Below are 27,226 nucleotides of genomic sequence, written 5' to 3' on the forward strand. Positions count from 1 at the left end.
TACGGGTGAGAAATTGGCCATACTTCCTTAATATTCCCTAATATTTAAGGTGGTTCCATCGTTTTTATAGTGGTTGACTACAGGAGCTCGACCATTGGAGGTTTTTTCACTGGTTTGGATATTTAAGATTTTTCCTTATCGGACAATATTTGTTTCGTAACATCAATGAAGAGTGTACAGCCTGCAAAATGGCTGCCTAGGAACGCGTAGACTAACGATCCCGCTAACCGGATTTTCCTGTACTTAAGGGCACGTTCAGACGTGGCGGCATTGCTGCGGACAGTCCGCAGTGGAATTCTGAAGCGGTCGTTTTTTTTTCATTTCTTTCTATACATTTTTAGGAAACTTAGTTCAGACGTGGCAGAGAATTACTTTGCGGAAATTAGGCTGCGGTGCGGAATTTTCCCTCCGCAGCGTGCTCATTCCATTGCGGAGAAGAAGCGGAATTTCACTGCGGATTTCAGCCTTTGCAATGCAAAAACTGAAATCTGTGGCAAGTCCGCTGTGATATCCGCAATGTCTGAATTACCTGTCAAATATGCAAATGTTGGTGCAGATTTGTTGCGTAATTGCCCCAAATCTGCACCAACATTTGCAGCGGAAGAATTCTGCCACGTCTGAACGTGCCCTAACTCATCTCTTGAGCTCCCGATTACTGTTTGCTATTACACGAGAGACACGGAAAAAAACTGCTTTCCTTCCGCAGACGAGTCTCGAAGCTTCTAAATGAGACTGTTGAATAAATGAAATTCGCTGGAGCATAATGGTGGAAATGAAAAGAAGACATTATATCCTGAAATGTCTTCCCGTGCGTTCTAACATTTCTGTCTGTAATTGTGTATTTATTCTATGGACAGTCTGTCTGGAACAATAAAATGGCAAGAGACAGCAGAGACAGAGAAGTGACTGTCAGACAGAGGCAGGTGCCGACCGTATCATACAGATGTAGCAGAGCTGGGAATGTTAGGCTGGGTTCACACGAGCACATTAACGTCCGTAATGGACGGACGTATTTCGGCCGGAAGTCCCGGACCGAACACACTGCAGGGAGCCGGGCTCCTAGCATCATACTTATGTTCGATGCTAGGAGTCCCGGCCTTGCTGCAGGACAACTGTCCCGTACTGTAATCATGTTTTCAGTACGGGACAGTAGTTCCACGGAGAGGCAGGGACTCCTAGCGTCGTACATAACTATGATGCTAGGAGCCCGGCTCCCTGCACTGAGTTCGGTCCGGGACTTCCGGCCGAAATACGTTCCGTCCATTACGGACGTTAATGTGCTCGTGTGAACCCAGCCTTACTCGACATGCTATTGCTATTGTTTTCTATAGGATCACAGGTAAACCAACTACAATATGAACACAGTTATCACAAGACAAACGCAGCTCTGCTACATCTGTACATGTAATTGTTCTAGATTTTTGCCGATTAAAAAGAAGATTTCCTGCATTGCATACAATTGAAGCAAATCCTCAGCTGTGGGAAGTATTAGGTCTGTACAGAGTTAGCCGCCTATAAATGTAAACAAAAATCTTCCCATTAACTGATAGCAAGCAGAGATCTTAAAAAACGGTGAATGGGAAAGCCCTTTCAATTGTTTGTCTGTTCTCTAGATTTAAATTATACTCTGACAAATACAGTTCTGCTACATCTGTATGTAAATGTTAGATATTGTAGGTAAAGGTTAAGATCAGGAGGACACTGAAGTACATAAAATGTATAATCTCCCAGAACAACATGCTGAAAACAGTTAACAATAGATTGAATAAAATTGCATAGTCACTACAGATAAGCCATACCTTCCAACAGTCCTATATTTTGTGGTATAGGATGTCAAAGAGGCGGGGACTATGCAAATTTGCATAAAAGAGGTGTTTCTGCTGCTTTTGGGGCGGGGCTTAAAATGTCCTGTGATTTGGGATTTAAATGTTTTGAGATATGGATAAGAGAACAGGTTAATTGCTCCACTTCCCTCTTAGATCATACTTACATGGAGCTCTATGCTCAGTGGCATGAAGTGGAACAATAGATTTTTTTCACCTGAATTACAAATAACATGACATTTTAAGCCCCGCCCCTGTTTCATCTTGGAACACTCCCAAAAGTAGCCTGGAAACGCCCCTTTTTATTCAACACTGCATAAGCCCTGCCCTTTTGTGTCCTGAAAAAAAACAAAAAACGACTAAAATAACAAGAATATTTAGATGTGCTGCTGAATCCCCCCTAGTATACAAAATCCATGAAATTGCATCCACATGTAGAGCAAGAGAAGTACTTTGCAATTGTCCATAAAATGTTATTGGGCTCATTTACAAAGGCAATGAAAACGTGGAAATGCGCCGCTATGTTGGTGGCAGAAACGCAATTCAGTTTTAGGAGCGACATCATTTTATAAAATATCCCGAACACGTCCGCATGGGATCTCAATAACACCAACATTAACCCTTTCCGCCTTACAAAAAGCATAGGGATGATACTTCTATTCATACATATTGTGTAGCCGATTTCTCCCAGGATGTGCCCTCCACTGAAATAGAAGGAAAAGTATCCATGGCTAATTCCAGAGGTGAATGTGGGATATCCTGTGGCCATTTTTACACCAATGAATGCTTAGTTTGCCCTGGGGTACTACTAGTAGGCACAGAAGGCAAAGGGTATAACTATGGAATACACTAACATACACAAGAGTGGATAATAGAGGTAAAGTAAAAAAGGAGAGAACAGAGAAGAGCGTCATGTACCTGTATGCAGCGGGACAACAGTTTAATATGGTTGTGACTTCCTCAAGGGTGTAAACAATAATCCATGCTGCAGATAGATGAGTGTTTTTTAGCTGCAGTAGAATTTAGGGTGATATTTCCTTAGTCCAAAGAGTCCACACAGTATACATATTCAATGGTAATAAATCCTATAATAAGCATATTCATAGGTACACTTGTGTCCTTCCTTACCTTTCCGCTTTTCTCAACATATCCTCAGATGTGTGGCGCAAGATGACCAACTTTAAAAAAAAAACAAAACATGATTTCGCGATATTCTGTCACAAGATGTCTGTTATATGTATCTCTGTGTGGCCACCCAGTGGTTGCGATGTGAATTACAGCCTGTCAAGGGTTTTGCTAACATGTCGCGATATTGTATTGAAATGGTTTCATGAGAAATTGGAGTCCTTAACCAAATTCAAGTAAGAGTGGACACATTTGTAGACTATGCTTCATTCGGGCAGAAATTCAATCGACTGCCCTTGCCTTATGTCTAAGTACCCTGACCAAGGCAGAATAGGTTATTGGCGCACCCAAACACACACACACACACACACACACACACACACACACACACACACACACACACACACACATATGTATATATATATACTACTTGTAAATTCTAATACTCATATGCAGTATATCATTTTCATAATTGTGGCCCCCGATGGTGATTTCAGGATATTACAGCACATCGGTGGTGGGGCATCATTGGTGGGATAGCATTGCATTGTACCTATTTAATGTAAAGCTACGGTCGACATATAGGAACGTTGCATCCTGATATTTCTCATACGTTGTACCCAACTAAAAATGGAGGGGGCGTGCAGCTTTGTAGACCATCCCAAGACCATCCATGGTCGGGAACCTCACCGGTGACTACTCTTACAAAATGTATAACATTATGGCATATAAATTGTATGCAGGTTTTGCTATAGCCTTGGACTATGAAGGGTTAATGGTATACGTTAACGCTGCCCAGCTCAATCCTGCCGCACGCATTACATAAAAACACATCTTCAGCTTCGACTGCCACATCCTCAGAGACAACGCTGATTGCTACGCTTAATTGTGCTACGCTGAATGTAGGAGCGCACGGAGAAGGCTGCTTAGCGACTATGGCCCACAATCCCCTGTGGTATATTCCACTCTTCGAGAGCTGAGAGCTTGTGCTTTGAAGACAAATTTCAGAATACAATAATGCAGTCTAGAATGATGGCGCTTTCATCAATCCTTCCCGTCTGGCAGATGCTCAAGCAACCCCACCCCTAGTCGAAGGAGAACGAGGCGGCAAGCGAAGGGAATCTGCAGAAAGTGACATCAGAAGGGAGAACGCCTAAGTAAAGGGCAGCGATCTGAGGCCATATGACGTGCCATGGCCCCGTCTATCACGCTGCGGTTTACAGATGTGGCGCTATCGGACAATGCTATTGGGAGCTTCTCTACTTAGGTTATTGTTTGGCCCACTCGCTCTATTTTCATGTATGTTCTAGTCATCATGTGGAGAATGGAGATTTAACTGAGGTTGACGTGATGATCATTGATCCATAGAGTAAAAACGACAGGCTCTGTACAAGAAGGTTGCAGAAAACAGATGGCAGGCAAGGATTGCTGCTGCACATAGCATTTTTTTTTTCCTTCATGGTCCATCACCCTTTGTATGAAATGACCATTTCTTCAAAGCTTAAAGGTGAACTCCATAAGACATTATATGCACATAATTATCAGATGATGTACAATGCCGTTGCCCACAAATGTGGTGAATCCACACGTCTGTTGAGCCTATAAAATCTTAGCATAAACTGTGATCTGTAAAAGGCTAGCTACTTCCTATAACATTGTGTGTGGGGTTTTTAAGAAACACCATGGATCCAAAATCCCCCCCCCCCCATTCGTACCTAGTAATTCTCCATTCTACCCCACCATTCTCACCAGTGTCCTATAACATACATATCAGATCTATCAAAGGTAGAGAAAACTGGGATCTGTTCACGGGCATACATATGTGCCCTTCCGTATCTTTTCTGTTACCTCAATATGTCCTGAGATATGTGGCACGAGATAACCAGCTTTGAAAAAAACATCTCGCGATATTCTGTCACGAGATGTCTATGCTATATCTGATTATGTGTGGCCACCCAGCGGTTGTGATGTAAGGTGCAGCCTCTCAGCATGTCGCTGTTATGACCCAATTTTGGTTCAGAGTTTGGGGCATTAAATATAAAAAAGAAGTCTGTTAATAGGGTCTTGAAAGCCATAATTCCCTGAACGAGTCTTATTTCATCCGATGAGGTCCAGCACTAAAAGGTTGTCAGGGTCTCACTACTTACAGCCACTTACCTCTAGATTCCTACGCACAATCGTCATTATCAGTAATACCAGGCTCCACATTATTACTGGGCCATCTGCCAACGCTTTCCACTGTTCCTCTCCCATAGAATGACATCTAAATAGCCTTTTATGTTTTGTTTTGTTCTTTTATATGGCGATGAAATATACTCACAAAGAAGCACAACCTCTGCCATTTCACTGAGGTAAACACTTTTTATCTGCTTTAAATACATCTAACAAGGTTAATATTATTTTATAAAAATGCCCATGTGACCTTAAAAACACAGCGGCCCTTATACCGTGAGCAAATGGTATAAAAAAACACTGTGTACAGTTCAAATCGATGGAAAGTAAATACCTAGAGGAAAGGGGGCCCCACAGTCAAGGTCAAAGAAGGGCCCTCTGTACATTTGTTCAGACATTTTGTCGGGGTATCGTTTTGTCTAATGTTTTTTCGTTAGGTTTGAGATTTAGACTATTCCAATTTTATTTGGTTCCACAAGACCGTGCCAAAATAGAAGACCTGGTTTATCCCTTTTTTCACATCCCTTATAAGTGGAGAAATTACACATAACTTGATCACGTCCCCACTAGTGGCATACATAGAAGAATGGGGGCTCCATAGAAAAGATCACAATGGCCCCCCTCCTTAGTGGCGTACACTGAAAAGAGGGGACACCATAACAAAGATTAAAATGCCCCCTACCATCGAGGCGCCAGTTTTTCCCATCCAAGATAGAAGGACCTCTATGCCCTTATTATGGGCCAATTTTATACCCTTTCTGGACTCCTGCACAGGTTCTTTCCACCCAGTAACAAATGCTATAGGACCAACCAGAACTGGGTCCCTCTCTCCAAGGGCCTCATAGAAGTCGCATGGTCTCTCTATGGTATGTACGTCCCTGGCCCCACCATTGATGGTGCCATGTTTTGTCATCCAGGACAGAAGGGCCTGGTGTATGTTTCCCCTTTCAATGACTCTTGCACCAATTCTCCACTTTCTTTTTTCTAATGTGTTTTTTTGTTTGGAAAGGGGAGTCCTGCACAGATTGTCACCACTCAGTAGCAAACGGGAAAGGACTAACCTAGTTTGGACTCCTTCTTTCCAAAGGCCCGATAGCAGCCACATGGTCTGTCTCTGTGGTACGTGTAGCCTTCCTTTCCCCCTTATTTGCTAACATGGTAATATCTATGGAGTAGGGAACCCTATAGAGGTTGGCACCACCTATGAGGATGAGACTTAAGGGGGTTTTACACTGGGCGATTACACTGGGCGCAAACGAGCGCTCCTTTTTGACAGGAAACCTAGGACTCTGAATTGGCTTAATTCACATATAAATAATAGAAATCAGAACAAAAAAATAAATAATTCTACGCAGAATTAGCAGGAATGACATCACCAAGACAGAAATATTCCTGTCGCTCACTTGGACTGATTCCAAACCACACTTGTTCCTCCTATATCCTCGCACCTACGTCACCCATTGCTGCCCCCTTGTTCGGAGCGCCAGCTCCATATTTCCTGCCTTACAGTATGGTGGGAGAGATCAGGACTGTTTTCCAGCGAGGTCAGCCTCGGGCCATTAATTATAAGAAAATAACAAACTAACAATGACTTGTTTACACGTATACATAGGGTTCTGTTACATTCTCGGTGACAGAAAAGCTGTTTCCTAATTAGATTTTTTTTTTCAGATAGTCGAGCTGCCCAGCCATGTGCGAAAACGAGGAAATAAATCTATTCTCCCAGGATCTAACAGAGATACGTTCTGTATTCTTGTCACATGAGCTGCACTGGAATTAGCAAGGGACGCGAGACTGAAGACAGTGGTGAGACTGAAGGTGTATCACGGAGCATCGAGAAGCCATGACCAGACTCCCAAGTCTCCCCGAGAAACTCCGAGCGATCGTACGTCTACAATATGGATAGGCGGAGAGATAAATGAGTCTTGAGCGGAACCGGCCATGTAAAATTGGATTAGACCCATGAAACATCTGTCAGCTGTGTCTGTTGTATTCTTGAGGCTCCTGATCCTATTCTATATTATTTAGCCATGGATAATATCTCGTGAGCTTATTCCCTAATGAAGGGCAAATAAGCAATAACCTACAGCAACCAGTCAGACATTCACTTTAATCTGGGTCATTCACGTTCCGGATAGAAATGCAAAGTCTCAGCACATATTTATGCAGAAGCCTGACTAATAATCCCCTAGGAACGTGAACAGGTGTACCAACGCTGCTGTTTGATGCGCATTCATAAAGTTGGTGTGCTCAAAAGTTTGCACTAGAGAGGGCAGAGATGGCGCCACATGTAACGTAACATCAGACGATGGCATTTCCCGTCTTACCTGCTGTCATTTTTAGGTGCCTGCTTAGGTGAATTACACTTTTAGCGTTGTTCTAAGGAAACACTACTCGCTTGAACCTCTTTGAGGTCTACAATGAGTCATGGTAAGGGTATGTTCACACGCTGAGCCAAAAACGTCTGAAAATACGGAGCTGTTTTCAAGGGAAAACAGCACCTGATTTTCAGACATTTTTTGAGCAGCTCACGTTTTTCGCGGCGTTTTCGCGCCGTTATTTCGGCCGTTTTTGGAGCTGTTTTCAATAGAGTCTATGAGAAAACGGCTCCAAAAACGTCCCAAGAAGTGTCCTGCACTTCTTTTGACGAAGCTGTAATTTTAGGGTATGTTCACACAAGGGCGTCCGTAACGGCTGAAATTACGGGGATGTTTCAGCCTGAAAACATCCCCGTAATTTCAGCCGTACCGGCATGTGCAGGCGCTTGAACGCCGCGTCAATTACGGACGTAATTGGCGCTGCTATTCATTGGAGTCAATGAATAACGGCTCCAATTACGGCCAAAGAAGTGACAGGTCACCTCTTTGATGCGGGCGTCTATTTACGCGCCGTCATTTGACAGCGGCGCGTAAATTACGCCTCGTGTGAACAGACAAATGTCTGCCCATTGCTTTCAATGGGCAGATGTTTGTCAGCGCTATTGAGGCGCTATTTTCGGACGTAATTCGGGGCAAAAACGCCCGATTTACGTCCGTAAATAGGCCGTGTGAACATACCCTAAAGGGTTATCCGGCTTAGAAAAACTATTTTTTTTTTTAAATACCCTATTAGGAAATATCGGGGGTCACTCATTCACCATTTCCATAAATTAGCAAGAGTACACAGTGTCTACAAATAATGTCTCCCTCTCTCGGGGACCTGGCACGTCTGTACATTTTATAAAAAGTCTATTGAGTTCAATGGGTACCATGTAATGCTTCATTTATCCTGTGGTGGCGCTGCGGGAAAATTCAACAATTGCTACCCAGTTTCCCCACAGATTGCACTTGATCTCTGAGAGTCCCAGCGGAGGACAACCAGTGATTTATTAATGCTGGCTCATCGTGCACCTGTATCTCTCCAATGGGTGGCAAGTTGAATGTTGGATCTGGTTGTTTTTTTTAACCATTTTTCTACTTGTGATTTTATACTCTTTTTTTTATATATATATATATATAAAATTTTAGTAAATGAGTCATTCTTGGTGCCCCATCCACTTTTCTCAATACATTTGGATGTGTTGGAAAAAGTGGTATAGAAACGTCATAAATACGTTCATCTCCTCTAAGCAATGCTAAAGGTCAAGCATGACAAGTAGCATCACCTAAGTTTATTTTACAGTGAGAATTAAAGTGTAACGTCCCCGAAAAATTAATGATAGCCCTTTTAAAGACTATATGCACTTTAGCTCCGAAACATCTATAATACTAAATGAAGCCATTTCGTAAATAATCTTGATTAAAATTCTCCTACCGTTTTGTGTCTGCAGCTCCAATGCAGACTTATGTGTCGCCATACTTACAGACTACAAACAAATACTGAACTTGCATTCATGTGTAGCTCTCTTTCATCTGTACCCTCTTTTACAGTTTGTTTTTATTGTAGCATGTAACCATGGAAACACATTGGTCTGCATGGGAGCTGTGAACACAAAGCGATAATCTTTTAACCTCCCTCGAAATGTAGCTTTTCACTTCTTTAGACTATACATGGGCTATCTCTTTGCTTGGGCTCTCTGGCACAGCAATATTAGGATTTGTGTCTGCACACAATGTGCACGTACCTATACTTGTCTCCGTGTTCAAAACACATACATAACATACACTCCTATGGGGTTTTCCTATTCTCTGCTATGTAAATGCTTTTCTATTTGCATTTCAAATAAACAATTATATGAAATGAATGAAAAGTAATTTAATGCTCTATTAATACCCTGTAAATCCAATTATAAAATGAGTGCTTGAGCTTTGGGCTTAGCACATCAGAATGCTGAAACCGTAAATCGTATTACTCTCAGCTGTGGCAACGTACCTGCACTATGACAAAGAAGAAGTTTGATGATGTAGACTATCTAGATAGACACATAACAGGGGTTGTAAACCTTTATATTTGGGATGCCCCCCAGAAAATTGTAAGCATATTAGGGGCCACTGAGGAGTACTGTGACTATATAAAGTACAAGGCTGCAGGCGGAGTACATTTACACAGGTCCCAAAACTCTAAGGTGACTATAGATCTGTATATTTTACCATAGGGGGCACACTATTCTTTATAATAAACACCACAGCTGCTGCAGAACCTAATGTAACGTAAATAGTAAGGGGGAGATTCCTGTTGACTGATTAATATGAAACACCCAAGTGAGATAGGGAACGTTTGGGATCCGAAGAAAGTTTTTGCAAAAAGACGTATGTGCGTCACTAAGCATATTTCAGATATCTTGCAGATATATAACAGATGTCTTGTATTCCTTTACATCAACATATCATCATTTACTCAGTAACCGCAGTGACATGTACGGAAGTGTGCGAATCATTCCTGGAAATTCGTGGAAATCCTGCTTAAGTTATGTAATCTGTTGCTTTAGCTAGTTACGCCTCCTGATTTGTAGATGTATATTTATATTGATAGTTGATTTGACCTGTTTGGGTAACTTCAATATCAGCTAATGCCAACAGCTAGTTGTTCAATGAGCTCTATGGTGTAGGGCTCTTGCGTAATACAAATCCAGGTTTCTCTTATGAATTTATATGGAATCAAGAGTGTATATACCACAAAGGCAGAAAATGTGGTCGCTTTGGATCTATCTTTGTTTGGTTCTATCCCTTTTACTACTGGGTGGCAAGAAACTATGAGAAATTGGCCAAAGAGTCACTTGAAATGGCATAGAGGGTAAAAAAAACAACCAGCAATGTTACAGAAACCCACTAACCCCCAGTAGAGGATAGAGGATCTGTCAGCTCTCCTGTGTGGTGTAGTATAGAGGACCTGTCAGCTCTCCTGTATGGTGTAGTATAGAGGAGCTGTCACCTCTCCTGTGTGGTGTAGTATAGAGGACCTGTCAGCTCTCCTGTATGGTGTAGTATAGAGGAGCTGTCAGCTCTCCTGTGTGGTGTAGTATAGAGGATCTGTCAGCTCTCCTGTGTGGTGTAGTATAGAGGAGCTGTCAGCTCTCCTGTGTGATGTAGTATAGAGGAGCTGTCAGCTCTCCTGTGTGGTGTAGTATAGAGGATCCGTCAGCTCTCCTGTGTGGTGTAGTATAGAGGAGCTGTCAGTTCTCCTGTGTGATGTAGTATAGAGGAGCTGTCAGCTCTCCTGTGTGGTGTAGTATAGAGGATCTGTCAGCTCTCCTGTGTGGTGTAGTATAGAGGAGCTGTCAGCTCTCCTGTGTGGGGTAGTATAGAGGATCTGTCAGCTCTCCTGTGTGGTGTAGTATAGAGGATCTGTCAGCTCTCCTGTGTCATGTGTAGTATAGAGGATCTGTCAGCTCTCCTGTGTGGTGGAGTATAGAGGAGCTGTCAGCTCTCCTGTGTGGTGTAGTATAGAGGATCTGTCAGTTCTCCTGTGTCATGTGTAGTATAGAGGATCTGTCAGCTCTCCTGTGTGGTGGAGTATAGAGGAGCTGTCAGCTCTCCTGTGTGGTGGAGTATAGAGGAGCTGTCAGCTCTCCTGTGTGGGGTAGTATAGAGGATCTGTCAGCTCTCCTGTGTGGTGTAGTATAGAGGATCTGTCAGCTCTCCTGTGTCATGTGTAGTATAGAGGATCTGTCAGCTCTCCTGTGTGGTGGAGTATAGAGGAGCTGTCAGCTCTCCTGTGTGGTGTAGTATAGAGGGTCTGTCAGCTCTCCTGTGTGGTGTAGTATAGAGGATCTGTCAGTTCTCCTGTGTGGTGTAGTATAGAGGAGCTGTCAGTTCTCCTGTGTGGTGTAGTATAGAGGAGCTGTCAGTTCTCCTGTGTGGTGTAGTATAGAGGATCTGTCAGCTCTCCTGTGTGGTGTAGTATAGAGGATCTGTCAGCTCTCATGTGTGGTGTAGTATAGAGGATCTGTCAGCTCTCATGTGTGGTGTAGTAAAGAGGATCTGTCAGCTCTCCTGTGTGGTGTAGTATAGAGGAGCTGTCAGCTCTCCTGTGTGGTGTAGTATAGAGGAGCTGTCAGCTCTCCTGTGTGATGTAGTATAGAGGAGCTGTCAGTTCTCCTGTGTGGTGTAGTATAGAGGATCTGTCAGCTCTCCTTTGTGGTGTAGTATAGAGGATCTGTCAGCTCTCCTGTGTGGTGTAGTATAGAGGAGCTGTCAGCTCTCCTGTGTGGTGTAGTATAGAGGATCTGTCAGCTCTCCAGTGTGGTGTAGTATAGAGGATCTGTCAGCTCTCCTGTCTGGTGTAGTATAGAGGAGCTTTCAGCTCTCCTGTGTGGTGTAGTATAGAGGAGCTGTCAGCTCTCCTGTGTGGTGTAGTATAGAGGAGCTGTCAGATCTCCTGTGTGGTGTAGTATAGAGGATCTGTCAGTTCTCCTTTGTGGTGTAGTATAGAGGATCTGTCAGCTCTCCTGTGTGGTGTAGTATAAAGGATCTGTAAGCTCTCCTGTGTGGTGTAGTATAGAGGATCTGTCAGCTCTCCTGTGTGGTGTAGTATAGAGGAGCTGTCAGCTCTCCTGTGTGGTGTAGTATAGAGGATCTCTCAGCTCTCCTGTGTGGTGTAGTATAGAGGATCTGTCAGTTCTCCTGTGTGGTGTAGTATAGAGGATCTGTCAGTACTCCTGTGTGGTGTAGTATAGAGGAGCTGTCAGCTCTCCTGTGTGGTGTAGTATAGAGGATCTCTCAGCTCTCCTGTGTGGTGTAGTATAGAGGAGCTGTCAGATCTCCTGTGTGGTGTAGTATAGAGGATCTGTCAGTTCTCCTTTGTGGTGTAGTATAGAGGATCTGTCAGCTCTCCCGCGTGGTGTAGTATAGAGGATCTGTCAGTTCTCCTGTGTGGTGTAGTATAGAGGATCATCTCAGCTCTCCTGTGTGGTGTAGTATAGAGGATCTGTCAGCTCTCCTGTGTGGTGTAGTATAGAGGATCTGTCAGTTCTCCTGTGTGGTGTAGTATAGAGGATCATCTCAGCTCTCCTGTGTGGTGTAGTATAGAGGATCTGTCAGCTCTCCTGTGTGGTGCAGTAAAGAGGATCGGGGTGAGATGAAATTACAATTGGCAAACAGAGGGAGCCCCCTTCCTCTGTCAAACAACGTAAATGCCGCAGTCGTTATTGAGCGCAGCATCTAAGCGATTAAACAGTCAAGATCAAAGTTATCTCCGATTCCGCAAGTTGCGGCAGGAGCCCGGCTTCTGTCGCTGATCTTGTGGTTTCAGTTGCAGCAGTAACGAGATCTGAGCGACGGCTACATCCGCCACGATGTGGGACTTGGCAACCTGTCATGTATCCATTGCTCGTCGTTAAGGGGTTAACTATTTAACATTATTTATATGGTGAAATTTAAAAAATCCAAGTGTTATCAGTCCGTCAGGCACAGGATGAGCTCTTGGCTCCCCGCTGGTGTAATCACATAAATATTATCCAGAGAGGACTCAAAGGACAAGAGCGACAAGTTCAGGTGAGATAAATATCACGTTCTGCCACAGAACAAATAACACAGTGTGATGTCTTTTATCTGCCCTCTGTGACATCTCAACGGAGGTTCCTACACCATTCTGTGCTATATGACCTGAAGGTAAATCAAATGAGAATAACTTATATTATGCACATTAGTACTTTCCCACCCTGTTTATTGCTCAAATCCATGTAATATAACAGATTAAAAAACTTTGCCATTAGTCTTGGTTAAAAATATTACCATATTATGTCTACAGCTCCTATGCAGACCTATGTGTCTCCATAGTAACAGACCACAAACAATAACTGTGTAATTTTTTCCTGCAGTCAAAGTCAATCATCCTCCCATCCATGTGTCCCTTACGTCTTGCTAACTTACATTTGGCAGGAAATAGATGGAAAGAAATATGACTAAATGATCAGACTACACTGGGTTTATTTGTAGTCTGTAACCATGGAGACCCATAGGTCTGCATAGGAGTGGTAGACACAAAATGTTAGAATATTTCAAAGTTAATTGCATAGTTTTTATTTTAGATACATTGAAAATGATTACGCATGTCCTTTAACTAACGTAGATACATTTTCATCTCACCTTTAAGTTGGTTTCACGTATCTACGATATCCCTGATCCTTTTTTATAAAATATTCAAGCATTGTCATAATTCTGGACTGTGAGGACGATTCTTTACAATTACTTAATTCAAGTTCCTGCAATTATCACATCTTACTTAGACCAGTATTGAGTTAGGTTTTCATTTATTTCATAGACTAAGCCTGAGACTACCTCTACCGACCCACAAGGTCAACCTCAAAGTGTATGCCCACTTTTGAACACCATTTAGTTTTTAAGTCCCAAATTCTTTGCTAATTGAATTTAGAATAAATCTTTTCAGGATTTGGAGATATTTTTTCAAGTACAGTGCTCCAATCCCTTTTTATATCCATAGTGTAAGTGCTTGTCCACACACAACGGAATTGCTGCAGGTAAATCTCATCCACTAGGCTGCTACTGTATTCTGCCGCCGGAAAAAACGCGGCAAGTCCGTGTTGACAAGCCCTAAAATTTAAAATTCTGTCTGCCTGCACTCACCACTAGAGGGGGCTGATGAGCTTACTGCATACAGATTTGTTATCTTCCCCAATGGTAGCTCTATGCAGTAAACTCCTTAGCTCCACCTAGTGGTGGCTGCAGGTAGCCATTTACTTGTGCGTAGATATAAACATGCATGTAAGCTGATTCTCCAACTATGGTTTGACTGCTGGGTGGGACATTGCGGCAGTGAGCTCCGTCATGGCAGCAAGCGAAATTCGCCATTATTCCAGTGCACCTTACATCAGTTTTATATTCAGGATTAAGCTTGATGTCTGTATCAAATCTTTCTAAGCTCCCAGGGGAAGGTATGAGATCTGCAGCTGATAATGAACAGTGAAAAGCGGTGCCAGAGTATTCACCTTGCACACTATTATTAATGTGCATGATAGATTAGGAGCTGTATAATTACTAGATTGTGCTTCCATGTGTGCGCTGTCATATGTCTAGTCTGGATTCCCGCGTTATGTGCGTGCATGATACCGTGTATTACGTGTGCATTTTTATATACTGCTGCATAGAGAAGCTTTTGACAATGCCGTACATCTGTGTATGCAATTTCTGGAGGATAAGCCCTTACTTTATGAAGGTGGGTGGTTTACACAATATCCGCGTCGTTCGGCTTATACAATATCTATGAAGCTTCAGTACACTTTATCCCTGCCATAAATCAGACATCTATAGAAATAATATACGTCAATGGGTAAGTCTGCAAATACAATTCATATGCACATCACATTCTGATGTCAGAACCTGGCGATTATACATAGATAAATGGTCTTACATAGGCGCCGCTTATCTCTTCCAGCAGAAACAGTCTGTTATAGATCACTTTTGCAGATAGTTCCTTCTCCTTCTCCACAACCGATTGACAATGGTGTATAGGGGTGCCAAGGTTGCAACATCCCTGGTGCCAGAAGGGGCCCAAAGGTCCCTCTGCCCCTTAGGACACCAGTTCTATTAATTAAACATGATATTTGGGGGCCCTGTATAGATTTTGCATAGGGACAAGTAGCTTCAAGTTACTCGTATGTTGATCATGCATGCTCCCTTTCTCTTTAAAGATTAAATCTCTTCAGTAGCTACAGTGTGTATTGTACAGTACTATGATCCAGCTGCTACAGAACATCATACTATATATCTCAGCTGCTGCAGAACATCATAATATACATCTCAGCTGCTGCAGAACCTTAAAATACTGTACACACCTCAGATGTTCCTTTTTGAACAGAATAAGGGTGATTTATATTAATCACTGGGGAGTAGGAATTCTCCCCTTGGTTTTAAATAAGAGGTTCTGCAGCAGCTGAGATGAGTATCATAAGGAGTAATGTACCCACTGCAATAAATTCTAATGATATAAGAAGTCACAAAAACAAAGTGAAATAAACGTGCAGATGTTATCCTGCTGTGACTGCAATGCATAGGTAAAAATAAAGATGCAGCAGCAGCAGCACTTCGTGGGCGCTAAGATTTATGCAAACATTCAATATTTGGATTATTGTACATTGCATTTCTGCTATATTTACTACACCTTAAGTGTGAGGTTCTTATTGCGTGAGCCCATCAGTAAAAATAAGGTGACCTCATTCAGATGGGTCCCTATATATATATATATGCTGTTCCCTTTGTGCCTCTATAAACACAGTATATATCCGCTGGAGTGTATATTTCCGGCTATGATGATAATGACTTCTTGTGCATCTGTAAACTGTCAGCAGATTTTCCTGCTACTTCGTAACAAAGAATGGATGTGTTTGAATTTGTAACTTTGTTTCGATCTAGATCCTTTCCTGACAATGCGATCTTCAGGCTGACAGTCAATCAGTGCTCTTTGCTTTCTTCCATCCCCCACCTCACACCACGACACCCGTCACACGAGTAGATAAATCTTGCCATAAAACAAACTACTCCATGTTGCTGTAAACGTGCCGATAATACATTTTCATTACTTGCTCAAATTAAAATGATGCTCTTATGATGCGCTCATAACTTACACGTGCTTTGCCCCAGTCAACCTTATGATCACCATTTTTTTTAATATGAGAATATCCAAAATCCTGTGCTGATTGTTGATATATCTTAGTTGGCATTAGAACACGGTTTTTGTGTTACCGAGCTTAAGATCCCATGTATAGACATAGAGTTAAATAATAAAATGCTGTCTGCCTGTAGCCACCACTAGAGGGAGCTCACTGAAGACAGAACTTAAAGGCTATGTACAACTTTGAGGTTTATTTTTTTTTTTAAATAAATAGGTCAGTGTGTTTTGTGTAGCTTTTTAATTCGTTTTTATTAAAAATGAATTTAACTTTTTGAGATAGAGCTGCTCTGTATTCTCTATGTAGAACAGCTGTATCTAGAACTATAACCTGTTCCCGTCAGGTCCGCGGGACTGACTGGTTCAGTGTCAGCGGGTCCTGTGTTTTTCTGACACGCAGGATCCACCTGTAATCGATCACATCTAAGTTCAAAACTTAGATAGATTACAGGTGGATCCTGCGGGTCAGAGACACGCAGGACCCACTGACACTGAACCCTGCCCTACTGCAGCCAGTTGGATAAACTGCCCATACGTAGTAGAAGATTTCAGAAAATTGTGGGCACAATCAGGGAGCAGGAGCGATAACAAGAAATTATAACTAAAAAGTATGTCCCATCTGACGCTGGGGGACGGTTTTCTGCACACTGAAACAAGCCGGGTACAGTAAGAGCTTGCACTGCGCTCTGCAGACAGAAGAATCATGGGAAATGTAGTCTGCAGAGCATTGTTGTGGTCATGTGACCATTTGCTCTATGCACACCCCCAGAACAGAGATTTGCAGGGAAAGGGATCTGAAGGGCAGAGGACAAAATAGACAAAATAAGTAAGTGGCGAAAAATCGTATATACAACCTTAGAAACGCATGGGCAGTAGGACTTTAGCACTACGGTTGGTGGGCAAACCCCTTTAACAGCTCATCTCAAATGTAAAAATACATTATCATTCAATATGTTTTTAGCTCCCTCTTGTGGCGGCTGCAAGAAGTCAGGTTTTTATTATTTAAAGAAACACTCCCATGATTCACACAACGTCTTATGTGCGGACCAAAAATCAGTTTCTCGATGTAAGTCTATGAGAATTCCATTCAACGTTGAATGTGAGTCGCATCAACTTACATAGATAAACTGAATTCTGGTCCTCACATAAGACGTTGTGTGAATCGGCTAGTCAGGCTGGCGATCAGGTGATCGCAAGGGTAACCTAATCAGTGGCTGTATCTGGAGATGCCCATTGATAAGGGCAAAGGAATAATCATTTTCATGCTTCGTGCTCCTTTAATTCTATATACGAGGAGTTGGAGATCTATATCAGAAATACATTGCTTCATCTCTGTACAGATATTTTATGAAATCAATCAGTAAAGAACTTTGATTCTTAAAACAAAATGGTGTTCAAAGGTGTATATTCACTTTAATTCATAAGTTGGCATGGAGTTAATTTACAAGTACAAAGCTTTTATCTCCAGCAGCCCCTGCTGGCTCAGTGTCTGCACAAAGTTTGCTCTGGTGATTTTGTAAGAAACTCTAAGGGTATGTGCACACGATAACGTCAATTACGGCTGAAATTACGGAGCTGTTTTCAGGAGAAAACAGCTCCTGAACTTCAGACGTAATTGCTCGTACTCGCGTTTTGCAAGGCGTCAATTTCGGCCGTAATTTGGAGCTGTTCTTCATTGAAGTCAATGAAAAACGTCTCAAATTACGTCCCAAGAAGTGTCCTGCACTTCTTTGACGACGCTGTTATTTTACGCGCCGTCTTTTGACAGCGACGCGTAAAATTACAGGTCGTCGGCACAGAACGTCGGCAAACCCATTGAAATGAATGGGCAGATGTTTGCCGACGTATTTGAGCCGTGTTTTCAGGCGTAATTCGAGGCGTAAAACGCCTCCATTACGCCTGAAAATAGGCCGTGTGAACCCAGCCTTACTCCCAGAATGCAGTGTAGCACAAAGTATTATGGATGTCCAGCTACATTGTGAGGGATAGTGACAATCGTTGACTGTTTCCAGTAGCAACCGCCAGGAATCTGGAAGCCGCTCTGAGCTATAATAAAGGCTGTAGCTCAGAATCAGAAGACGATAAAGAAATCACAGTTTCTCTACGTTTAGGAGAGATTTTATCTACGTATAAACTGCAGAAGAATGGTGAGAAGAATCTAAGTAAAGTACTGATGTAGCAATCCATAACTTGCAGCAGCGTGATAACTCATCACATAAGCCATTGAAAAGCATAAAAAAAGTCAAGTTAAAATGTTTTGCTACTGTGTATTTAATGCATTAGTAGAAGTAGCCATCTGTATCTTGACTTTGAATGTTCGATGGATGGCTTTTGTTGTGTGATATCACTCTGCAGCAAGTTATCAGTCAAGATAAACTTGGCTACATCTGTACATCTGCAGGAGTAACCATTATCATTCTAGATATACAGATTCACAATAAAACAGAAAGCACAAAATCAATACACACGAGACATCAGAAAAAAGTTCAAAGTCACCTTGAGCAAGTGCGCTCGATGTTTGCAAATATGAAATGAATGGCTAAGGCTTCGTTCACACCTGCGTCAGGGCTCCGTTCCGTCTGAGCGTTCCGTCGGAACGGAGCCCTGACTGACACAAACTGAAACCGTAGATTTCCGTTTCCATCACCATCGATTTCAAGGGTGACGGATTCGGTGCCAATGGTTTCCGTTTGTCTCCGTTGTGCAAGGGTTCCTGCGTTTTGACGGAATGCATAGCGCAGTTGACTACGGTACCATTGCACCCCTAAAGCTACTGATTAGGACACGTAATAATAAGAATAAGTTATTAAAAATATATCCCTTAATTGTATCATGTGTCTCTTCGTGTATGCAGGGGATTTGGAACTCTGTATCAGAAAAACTGAAAAACACGACAAGACGTTAAAAGGGAAGGAGAATAAAATACGATATACTACAAAGGCACAGCAAGGTCAAGCACTGTGCTGAATACTCGTGGACTTAGAGGATCACTCTAGAAATTCGTTTAGCAAGAAGGTTTGATGAATTTCGGGGTTACACAGAGGAGATAGCGTTCAATTCAGGGGGAAAAAGGTCACTTACGGAGATAAAAAAAATCACCGGAGATGGAAGGAAGAACATCCCAAGATATCTATTATAAATGTACAGCTAACGCAAGATGACATACATTGGTATGAGAGATAGTTCTGTAATAGAAGGAAAAAAATCACCTTACAATGATATCAGCTATCTTTTGTGTGGGGGAGGGGGGCGTAGGACCTCCGTAACCTCATAATACCCAGTTAAGAGGAGAGGTCATGAAATAATTATTCCACTTACAGTTCTCCGCAGAAATAGGAGGTTGATCTTCTGGAAAGGCTTATAATTGGCACATGGAGGTTTTTTTCTCATGTTTTCAGGTGAGTAGGGTTGAGCTGCAATACCATAAACAGCCCATGAACAAGAGTGGCGCTGTTTCTGGATGAAAGCAGCCATGTTTTTGTTTTTTTACACTCATACAATCCCTTTTAGGTGTTTAAAGCTGTATCCATATCTGTGAATTTATTCCTTAAAAGTTGGCACAATCAGATCTAGCAGCCGCCAAATTGACTGTGGCGCGATATGTTAATATCATAGCGCACAACGGCTCTTTGCGCTAATTGCGTAGCATGGCCATTCTCGTTTAAAGTAAATGATCGGAATGATGTGCACATAGTGTAGGCGCGCTACGATACCGCCGTAGCACGCCATGGCGTCAAGTTGGCGACTGCTATATCTGTATGACTAAGCTTATGGCTCAACCATTGCTCGCGATACATTTCATGTTTAGATTACATGGTTTATCAGGTTAAAAGTCGTCACAGGTCCATCAAGTCCAATGTATATATCCTACAGTGTTCATCCATAAGGAAGGCAAAAAAAAAACCCCTATGACGCAGTTGCCAAGTGCTCCGTATTAGGCGGAAAAATTATTTCCTGACTCTATATATGGCAATCAGAATAACTCCCTGAACCAACAATTCATCTCCAGCCCTTCTTAAACTTGTTCAATTAATTAAAGTGGTGTTCCAGCCACGGACAACTGATGACCTATCCACAGGATAGGTCATCAGTATATGATTGGTGGGGGTCTGCACCGATCAGCTGCTCCGGCTGCCTCCGTGCACCGGATGTCCATGCCGGAAGTAGATGGCTCCGGTCACGGAATAGCGGCCGAGCTGCAGTACTGCACCTGTACTCCTATAAAAGTAAAAAGGAGCAGAGTTGGTGTTCTGCAGCACGGTCGCTATACAGTGAATGAAGCCATCTGCTTCCAGCTCCGAATACTGCATACCCTGGATAACATCCGGAGCAGCATCGGTGCGGGGTACGGGTGTCTGACCCCCACCGATCATATACTGTTGATAGGTCATCAGTTGTCCGTGCCAGGACAACCCATTTAACCATTATAGCACCCTGTGGAAGAGAGTTTCATAGCCTCACTTCTCTTACAGTAAATAATACGGGTCTATGGTAAAACCTTCTTTCCTCTAACCCCAAGTTTGATCATCTTTCTAGGTACTGCAATCCACCCATTCCTTTAAAGGTGTATTCCCAACTGAAACATTATGCAGTAAATATCTGATAGATGCAGGTCCTTTTAATTACCTTGGTCACGCTCTTTTGCACCCTCATAGTTCAGCTATGTTCTTGTAATTATACTCAATATTTCATGTGTGGTCTGACTAGTGATTTGTATAGAAGCAAAACTATATTATTGTCTTGAGAATCCAATAATTGTATTTGCCTTGGCAGCAGCTGCCTGGCATTGGTTACTAAAGTTTGCCTAGTTTTTTACTACTTAATACATAATTGTAAAAAAAAAATCTCGGCCCACGTACATGACCGTACATCTAAACTTCATTTGGCATTTCTTTGCCCATAACTCCGTCTTTCTCAAATCCCTCTGTAGTGTTACATGATCACCTTGCAGAACAATCCCTGCTGTACTCACATAAGACAAGTTACACAATAAAAGGAAAGATAGTTTTGCAAATGACAGTGAGCCCCCACATCACGGAGCAATGACCTATGATTAGCTAATTGAAAGACATTCTGTTCTCAAAGAGAGATAATCTATGAATGAAATATTCTTACCGAATGATAACTACCATAAAGAGAGCCGGAGAAGCTGAAGATATAATCTCATGAGGGGATAACGTATGGACAAATCACAGGAAACATATTCTATCTGTGGGATAAACCTAGATAATTAGAGAGATCCTCTCACCATGGATTAATTCCCGTATGGGAAATTATAGATATTTCCGTACTCCAAAAAACTTTAGTTACAGACACTAACACATAAACGCATTTTCTCTATATTGCATAGCATTAACGACGAAATACAGGTACCAAATTTTAAGGAAGGGTAGTTAATTATAGGGGTTGTCTAAGCAGGACAATCCTTTTCCTTACATTCTATTGGGGCATATGGACGTCATAGAAGGAGATCCACTTACCCCCTATTAGTCAAAGCAGAGCTGCTAATAAAGAACAGTTCTCGCTCTGGTGGACCCGGCTCAATACATGGTCAGCCAATCATTTGAACGGTCAGCATGTAATACTGCATTTCTCCTGCAGTGGCCACTGCAGGGGGAATGTATTGTTGACTGATCGTCAGGGGTTTCTGAAGCCGAATCTGCATTGATCAGTTGACTGGCTTAAAACGGTGTGACTGACACAAGCCCTTTAATAAGGAGAGTTATGAGGAAACAATGTTAGAACTTAATTCATTCCTTCTATTCTCATTATTTATTGCATCATTTATTGCATAATTATTGCATAATGAAAAATAATGCTGTTGTGCCCGCGGTCGCTGCCCACCGGCACATCCAACTTGCCGGCAGCTGCGCCCGCAGGACACTATCTTCATGATGGAATCTCCCTCCCCAGAGACGCCATAACACGCGGCTGCAGCTCACCTCTGTCTTCTGGAGGGTTAGGGCGTGCGCTCATTTCCGGCCTTAAAGGGCCAGCGCGCGCACCTGTGCAAAAGTTACCCAGCCAATTCCCTTGGACTTTAAAAAGGCCTCTACCCTTCCTCTCCTTGCCTGAGCGTTATTGTTGTCTTCCCATGTTAGTTAAGCAAACGGTCCCTTAGTTGTACCCTGTCCTCAGTGTTCCCATATCCTGCTTCCTGTATTCTGTATCCCGTAACTGTGTTTGTTCCTCAGCTGATATCTAGCGTTGGAGTTGTGTTGTTCCATCTGCCACGTCCCGTGTCATCTGCCACGCCAAGCGTCATCTATGCCAAAGTGTCAACTACATCTCGTGTCTGTCTGGACTCTCCTACAGGTACTCTTGTGCTAGACTTTCATTGACTGTTGTTTGGCCAGCTGCCACTCCGTTACGGCAGAGCGGCCCAGTGGGTCCACATACCCCAGAACCGTGACAAATGCAATTTTCACATACTTTAAGTATTGAAACCTCATGTTTTTTAAGATCTCTGCTTGCTTTCTTTTAATGAGAAACTTTCTTCTTTACATCCAGACGATGAAGATCTCTCCTGGTCATGTGATATTCATACTGGGGTACAGCTGTGATATCTGTACTGCAACGAACCATGAACCAGTGTAGGCATCTCATGACCAGGACAGATTTTCAGCCACTGAAAGTAAACAGTGAATGTTCCTATTTAATGACAGCAAGCAGAGATCTTGAAAACCGCAAGTAATTGATGTGCAAAGCTTATTAAAGGATTGCATCATATATAAACTTTATTTGACATATTTGGAGAACCCAATAAATCTCAAATTAAAAATGGGGTTTGTTAATTGACAATTAAAAACTGTAACATTATGGAACCTGCTCCCACAGGAATTGATAATGGCAGAGATGTGGATACTCTACATTTGAAGGGTATTCCTGTTTCAGCAAATAAAGGTTATTGTTTGCATAATGAAAAGTTATAAAATAGTTTTTTACAGAATCAAAATAACTCAACTTCTATATATTTAGGTCATAAAAATAGAACTTGACAAAAAGCAAACAAACCGATATTTTATTTATCCTACGTCCAATCACTTTGAATCAGGTACACAAAAATAAAAAGCAAAATGTACAGCAAAAAATGCTAATGTTTCTCCCAAGATGAATCTGCCCTTGTCACATGCAGTCCTGTCTTCACTAATATCATTATAGAGTGACTGTCTGCTACAAAAGTAACATACTCCTCTCCTGCTGACTTCATTGGTGGTAGGATGTTTAATTTCCATTCAGACTCGTGATCATGAGTAGATAAGTCACTGTCTCCCACAAAATCATCACACTCTTCTGCCACTGCTATGATCATTTATATGACCTCATTGGATGTAGCATCTTCTATATCTACCTACTTCATGATTCTGACCTTGTGACATGTAACCTTGTTGTCCCTAACAATCCCATGAGTGGTCAAGTCACTGCTTTCCGCAAGAACAGCACACTCCTCTCCTTCATCTGTAATACTTTTTATGATCACATTGGCAGTAGGATGTTCATTTTCCATTTAGCCTTGTGATCATGAGTAGATAAGTCACTGTCTCCCACAAAATCATCACACTCTTCTGCCACTGCTATGATCATTTATATGACCTCATTGGATGTAGAATCTTCTATATCTACATACTTCATTATTCTGACCTTGTCCCATGCAACCTTGTTGTCCCTAACAATCCCATGAGTGGTCAAGTCACTGCTTTCCGCAAGAACAGCACACTCTCCTCCTTCATCTGTAATCATTTTTATGATCACATTGGCAGTAGGGTGTTCAATTTCCATTTAACCTTGTGATCATGAGTAGATAAGTCACTGTCTCCCACAAAATCATCACACTCTTCTGCCTCTGCTCTGATCATTTATAAGACCTTATTGGATGTATATTGTTCTTTTTCCATCTACTTTGCAAAGTAATCATACAGACCTCAGCTGCTGCAGATCATCATATTATACACCTCTGCTGCTGCAGAACATCATACTACACACCTCAGTTGCAGCCGAACATCATCATAAACACCTCCGCTGCTGCAGAACATCATAATATAGAACGCTCCTGCTGCAGAACATCATAATATAGAACGCTCCTGCTGCAGAACATCATAACACACATCTCAGTTGAAGCAATATATTATCATACACACCACAGCTGCTGCAGAACATCATAATAGATACCTCAGCTGCTGCAAACCTCTTTTATGTAAAGGATGAGGGAATTTATAATCAATTAATAACAGACAGGAATCTTCCCTTTAACGAGGTTTTGCAGCAGCTGAGGTGTGCATTATAAAGAATAACGAATAACGTACCCCGACTATGAATTATAATAATATTAGGTCACTTTCGGAGTTCTGCGACCTGTATAAATGTTATATGGTCACGGATCTCCTTGGTTACTTCTAATATTCTTATAATCTACAGGGGGGGGGGGGCATTGTCTTATCTATTATGTATTTATTCTTTACAATGTTAATGAAAAGGAACAAACCACATAAAATGTTACAAACTAACAAATCACAACCCCAAGGATTTCCTGATTAACACTGTAATTAAAAATAATCACATGACAAATAATAAGCTTAACGAGGTCACTAATGGTACTAAACACAATACGACAGAAATGATCTATTATTTCACACACAGAAATTCCTTTATGCTATTAATAAGTGAAGCAGCAGGCATAGAAACCGGCAGACATGACTAATGGCACCAAAGGTTTGATAAACATGGAAAATATTTCAATATATTGCATTTAAACTGCTCAGGGCAGTAAGATATCATCCATTATATCATTATAATAGTACAATGTCAAGTACGTTATTAAGTGCATCATGATGAGGGTTGAAATGATGACCACAAACTACACAGGTTTTGTTGATTTTAACATTAAAGGGACAAACTGAGACACTGAGTTATACCCAGTGCAAGGCAGAGGGGGAGGAGCATGACACAGGGATTGTAAGAACACCAAAGATAGAAGTCATGCTCCGCCCCCTTAGGCATTGCACTGGGCATAACACAGTGTATCGATTTTGGAGTGTTAGGCGGTCTCATGTAGACAATCCGTTTTTAGAAGGAAGCCTACACAGTGATCAGCTGATCGCCACAGATCCGGATTCCCTAACCACTGTCGATCAGTTGTTGATGACGGAGGAAGCCATGGACAGCCTCAAAATTATGCTGCGGCGGGTGGATACATTGCATTGCATGCCGGACGTATGTCAATGTAATGCAGGGATACGTCAGGTCCACCAAAACGGGAGCCGATGTTACAGAGCGGTTATCCATAGGAGGGGGTCCCGACAGGGGGACTGTTCTCTTTGATGTCCATATGCTCTAATAGGACAAATGGACAGGGGTTATCCAGGTGAGACCACTTAAATGGAGAACTCCGTCTGGTGGAGTGTTGGCCGTGAGGTGCAGTCACTCTCCAGGGAAGACTATGGGAGACACACGAATAGCAGAACGCGTTTCCATAGATGATCATTGCATGGGGCTAAGAGTGGGACTAATACACTTTACATGGAGGAGTTAACCCATTCTGCAATCATGTATAATACAGTTCCCTTAGACTGTTGCTCCAGTGTTTCCAGTGCTTTGACATTTGGCAAATTACTCTGACATTCAATTTTAATTCAGAATCTCCAGAGTTCCAAATCCGCAAATGAAAGAGCCAAAAAGCAGAAGGTCAGCAGTGGAAAGGATCGAGTCAGCAGCAGGAATTACTCTAAAATACCCTTAAAGGGACTGGAAATTACCTAAGTGGGAAAAGGATGTCATGACCTGGATTATTATTAAAACATCTAGTGGTACCGGAAACTTACTAATCCATCATTACGCCTGTATGGAATCAGATAGGACTTATACACCGTTCAGCCATAACGTTAAAGGGGTATTCTCATCTGACATTTATGGTATATCCACAGGATATGCCATAAATATCCGATAGATGAAGGTCCCACCTCTAAGACTCACACCAATCTCTAGAACGGGGTCCCCTGATCGCAGATCTACCTTCTCCTGCTGTCGCTGACTTCGGCTACTAAAGTTAATGAGAGTTACGGAAACAGCGTAGCTCAGCCAGCTCGGTTATTTCTGTACTCCCAGCCACCTCGTAATTCAGTGGCCGGAGCCCAGCGACAAAGGTAGGACGGAGGTCAAGGGGCCTTGTTCTAGAGATAGGTGTGGGTTCCAGAGGTCGGACATTTATGGCATATCCCCTGGATATGTCTGAAATGAGAATACTAAAAGCAGAAGTGAATAACATTGATTATCTCGGCGCCTGACAAGCGGTGGGATATATTAGGCAGCAAATGAACAGTCAGTTCTTGAAGTTGATCTGTTGGAAGCAAGAAGAAAGGGCAAGAGTAAAGATCTGAGCGACTTTGATATGGGCCAAATTGTGATGGCTGGACGACAGGGTCAGGACATCTCCAAATTGTCCGGTCTTGTGGGGTGTTCCACGTATGTAGTGGTTAGTAACTACCAAAAGTGGTCTAAGGAAGGACAACCGGTGACCAAAGACAAGTTCATGGGTGCCCAAGGGTCATTGATGCCCGTGAGGAGCGAAGGATAGTCTGTCTGGTCCGATCCAACAGAAGAGTTACTGTAACACAAATTGCTGACAAAGTTACTGCTGACTGATAGAAAGGTGTGAGAACACACAGAGCAGTGCAAATGTGTTACTGCATTTAGGGCTGGGTAGCTGCAGATCGGTTAAACTGCCCATGAAGACCCTTGACCACTGCTGACAGTACCTACAATGGGACCACGGAGCAATGGAAGACGGCAGCGTGGTCTGAAGTATCAGGTTTTCTTTTACATCATGTGGACGGACGGGTGCCTGTGCGTCGCTTACCTGGGGATGAGATGGAACCAAGATGCACTATGGGAAGAAGACAAGATGGCGGAGGCAGTGTGATGCTCTGGGCAATGTTCTGCTGGGAAACCTTGGGTCCCGGAATTCATGTGGATGTCGCACGTACTGTACCACCTACCTAAACATGGAGACAAGCACCCCCCCTCATGGCAGCCGTATTCCCTAAAAGCAGTGCCCTCTTTCAGCAGGA

At 42.5% G+C, this 27,226-nt stretch overlaps 1 protein-coding gene across 3 annotated transcripts in view; it reads right to left on the reverse strand.

The window, feature by feature from the left end:
- The window catches only part of LRFN1 (leucine rich repeat and fibronectin type III domain containing 1), a 107,488-nt gene that overhangs the window by 48,909 nt on the left and 31,353 nt on the right, over window positions 1-27,226 (reverse strand). The window contains exon 2 of one of the 3 annotated variants that reach the window (XM_075836294.1): window positions 2,952-3,001. The exons of the other annotated variants lie outside the window; for them this stretch is intronic. The gene's annotated coding sequence lies outside the window, so the exon portion shown is untranslated. The remainder of the gene's footprint in view (window positions 1-2,951; window positions 3,002-27,226) is intronic. 3 annotated transcript variants of the gene reach the window in all.

This window comes from Rhinoderma darwinii, chromosome 8 (genome assembly GCF_050947455.1).
Source record: "Rhinoderma darwinii isolate aRhiDar2 chromosome 8, aRhiDar2.hap1, whole genome shotgun sequence".
Lineage (NCBI taxonomy): Eukaryota > Metazoa > Chordata > Amphibia > Anura > Rhinodermatidae > Rhinoderma > Rhinoderma darwinii.